The sequence below is a fragment of the Schistosoma mansoni genome, assembly GCF_000237925.1.
Source record: "Schistosoma mansoni, WGS project CABG00000000 data, supercontig 0221, strain Puerto Rico, whole genome shotgun sequence".
NCBI lineage: Eukaryota > Metazoa > Platyhelminthes > Trematoda > Strigeidida > Schistosomatidae > Schistosoma > Schistosoma mansoni.
The window spans coordinates 128,362-132,100 of record NW_017386087.1 but is presented as its reverse complement, the minus strand read 5'-3'; positions in this window follow the sequence as shown (position 1 = coordinate 132,100).

The following is a 3,739-nucleotide window of genomic DNA, read 5'->3' as shown; positions in this document are numbered from 1 at the left end:
CAGCCTTGTTTGTTAGAAGGGGCATTGGCTCCATGACTTCCGAAGAATCTCCGCTTTCATAATTCTTCTGAATGAAGACCCTTCAACTCCCAGACAGTTTAAATGGTTTAATCTGGTTAATGCTTTTAAAACATGTTTGTTTTCTACAGGATGGAGTAGGTAAGCTCATACCCAATCCCCTTACTTTAACCGGGTTTGAGACTAGCAGTAACTGCAGGTTTTCAGGGTACTCTGCGATAATTAAAGATTTAGGAAATAATATTCTATGGGAGTAAAGATTTCATCATGGCATAGTATACACTTAAGGACTTATATGGATTACTAATATTCCAAGCTTTGTGTAACATCTTATGGATCGAACCTAGGACATTAAATCAGTAATAATCATGATAATTTCCAATCACTGGGTCCTATAGTCTAGATTTCTATGTGATGTCAGGTAATGAGTGGTGGTGACTAAGGTCAAAATGAACGACGTTTTCAAAATCATATTTGAATGCTTGACATCTGTCATAAGATTACCTGTTATTCCAAACATTATTTTATTACTACATACTTGACATGATTTTATATTTGTTACTTCCGATAAAAAACGGTTTGAATCTCAGTCTGTTTTCTACCATTTTTTTATTGTAGCATTATGTTGGTTTTACATAAAGTTCAGATTATTAATGAGCTGTTTTACTTATTATGAAGAATGAACCTCTAGATCCTACTTTATCGAGTTATATGACTTCTCGACCGCAGGTATGTTCAGATGTGACCATGTTTTCCAAAGATCAGCAAAAAACTTTTATTTCTTGACTGATATTTTCACTGGTTAACATGTGTATACACTAACCAGCCAAGTTATAAATCCGCTATTTCGGCGAGACCACACACTACAGTGTATAGCCCAACAAAAAGGAGGAAACGGATAGACCAAAATCTATTCCACATCAAAACTGAACTAACGATGTATTTTAGTACACTGACTTTTATATCATTTCACTCAACATTATTTTATTGTTCAGATTTGGTCGATTCATAACTCATTAGTCCATAAATTGTCGTTAAAGACCAATCTAATAATACCGTGAAAATAAAAATACGATAACTAACGAGAATAACTTTCTTACTGAATTCCTCCTTGACAGACTGATAATCTCAATCCGCGAAATGGGGATAGGAGGGTTTGTGTAGCAACTGGTTCCCAGTGACGATAATCGGCTTCAATTACATGATGGTAACGATTTAGCGTTTGAATGAACGAGCACTGGGTCTGAGCTTTGCAATGGATGTACATCTAGCTGATGAGTTTAAAGTAGAACAAAACACGAGTCACAAATTATTTCCCTAACCACTACTGTACATACTTCGAACGCTCTTGTAAACATTGATAACTTTTGATATATCTGAAATTTATAAGCATACTTTACACAAAAAATGAAAACTTAGCATCTCGTAATTTGGTGTTGACTACGTTCTTTATTCATGGTACATTCGTGAGAAAAGTGTTCTTTCGGTTCCACGAGACTGCTTCGGTAGTCAATAAGACGGATGTTAGATCGTCGAATAAAAATTAATTAATATAATCAAATCTATTTCAAGCAGTATTTCAGTTGCATTTCCACGAGTAAATAGAGTTTTGGATGTGATTATCTCATGCGTGTTAGCCACCAGATAGTAACTGATGTGGTACTTATTTCAAATGTATTCTTCTTTGGAAGAATACAATGTGAGGAGTAAACTATTAACAGTTAAGGTAGCTATTGTGATCATCATAAGACCTATCACATTAGAAAAATACAGTCTGATCCTAACCATCTGGAAATTTTTTAAATCTAAAATCGACAAATATTTGTATATAGTTTCTTTGTCATCTTGTTGCACTTGTCATGATAACACTGTGAAGTTTAGTCAACAGCATGAGTATGTAAAGTACCCTTCCCCTTTATTGGTGGATTAAATTGATGGACTGTTGCTTGTTCTGTGAGCTCTATTCCTCATTATTGCTTAAACTTATTATCCCATACGTTATACTATCTTGTATACAAAAGTGGCCGCTTTTGTTCTTCAACAGTATATGCAGACATTTACCTAGTGATTTCATCGGTTAAGATCATTTTATTAATCAATTCCATTAAAGATTTCTCCAAAATATAATGCACACTTATTTTATTTTGAGGAATAACACCGTTTATGGGCAGGTTAGGAGAATCCACAAAAGAAACGAATCCATGTTATCACGCTACGATATTTCTCTCTATTCAAGTTTACAGATGGGAAAAACTGTACGAAAGTTCCATAGGTTAAATACCAATACAATTATCTTGAAACTTATCAAACTCATCATTACGGTGATTAATCTACACCCATGTCAAATCCGATTCCTACTGTAATATTGAAGTAACTGATACTCTTTGTGGGGTTTCATCAAGATTGGAGTGTTCCGACTAACACGAAACCTAGGACTGAGACATTTTGAACATTACTATTATATCAATCTATTTAGCCATAATTTGTCTGGTATTTCAGAAATCAGCATGTCATAGATCTAAACCCTTCTACAGACACTTCATGAACTTGACTGAACATAGTTCGTTTTAATTTCCATAAGCTTTACTACATAATCTATGACCAGTTTGTTTGTGAAGTGCCACTTTTCACAAATGTTTTCATTACAGCATATCCGAAATTAGTATTCCACGTCATGTAGTTATTTTCCCTCAGTTCCAAATTAACGGTAAAACATAGAGTACTTCTACATATTTAATTTTTTTCAATTGGAACGATGATGTACACAGCAAATCACAGTAGTAATTTTCTCATAGCTTGCATCGGTAATTAGTCTTAGGAAACTAGCAAAAACTCAGATCACAATGAACAAGAGTTTCGTCCTAGGATGGGGTTCTCCAGAAGAAAGGACCAACGACCGTAGCCGGGATTGAATTCAAGACCCTTGAACCACTCAGTTATAAGCAACATAGAACCTAGCACATATGTGTTTTTAAAATGCTAAACAAAACACTGAGATTTCAGAGCAGCGGTGGCTGTTTAACTACGACGAGTCCTCGATGTAAACTATGAAGTTCGACAACATTGACGAACCCCATACGGTAATGACTATTTTTTTTAGCGTTCTTTAGTATGGAGTCGCCTTTCAACAGAATTGTGAAGTCATAGACTAACTAGGAGGTAATGAGCTGAGGACCAATTAACTAATAATTAGATGTAGGTCGCATGTTTCATCTTGCTTTTAAAAGAGGCGATCTTCATTGATGACGTGTCTGTGATATACAGTTAAATTGACCTGTCTTTCGGATTTATTTTGGTCAAGCAAGACTAATGAAATTTAAAAAGCCCTTTGGTTTTCCTTAATATTTCGGGTACAATCGTGACAACTTTTGCCAAATCCACCTGCAAAAATAAATCAAGTGTATGGAACTGGGCGTACTCGTAAATAAATGTTTTTGGACTTAACATTACGGATGCCAATGCTAACATCACATTCTCGAAAAAGCAGATTGTTTACTTATTACTAAATTAAGTAGTGTTATGAAAGTAGACAAAATAAGTCACAGGGCTTATGTACAATCCTTTTTCTTACAAAATGTAAACTGGAAATACTAGGGAAAATACAACAAGCTAGAACTTTTTACAATATTCCCGACTCAGTCTATCTAATGCCATAAGGCTAAACATTCTTGTTCACATTTACATGTACTGAGATACGTGGAAAATAAATTAGAAGTGAGAA